Here is a 550-nt window from a genome sequence, read left to right on the forward strand (position 1 = left end):
GAAGCAAAAAAAAAAAAAGGAAGATAGAGCAGAAACATAAAATCTAACAAGCATGTAATTAAGAGCCCAGGGGAAAGAGAAATAAACAATATCTGAAGAGATAAGCATTGAGAATTTTTCAAAACTAAAGAAAGGTATTCAAGAAAATTCAAGATTCAAGAAGTCCTACAAATCCCAAACAAAATAAATGAAACAAGTTCCACACTTGAATGTATCACTTCAAACCTCATGAAAAGTCAAAGATGAAGGAAAAAAATCTTAAAAACAGTTGGGAACTGAATTATCTTTAAAAAGAACAGGAAAAAGAAGAAAAGGAATTAGACATTCAACTGACTTTCCATTAGCAACAGTGGAAACCAGAAGACAATAGGACTACTTCTTTCATTTCTTTTTGTTTTTTTTGTTTGTTTGTTTTTTGTGGAACCAGGGATTAAACTCAGGCCCTCGCGCTTGCCAGGGAAGCGCTTATTCCACTGAGCCATCCTCCTGGCCCCACTTCTTTCATTTCTTAAAAGTATAGTTGTCATCTGAGTCTTCTCTCTTTTATTGT

The sequence above is a fragment of the Octodon degus genome, unplaced genomic scaffold, assembly GCF_000260255.1.
Source record: "Octodon degus isolate 3935 unplaced genomic scaffold, OctDeg1.0 scaffold00212, whole genome shotgun sequence".
NCBI classification, from domain to species: Eukaryota; Metazoa; Chordata; class Mammalia; order Rodentia; family Octodontidae; genus Octodon; species Octodon degus.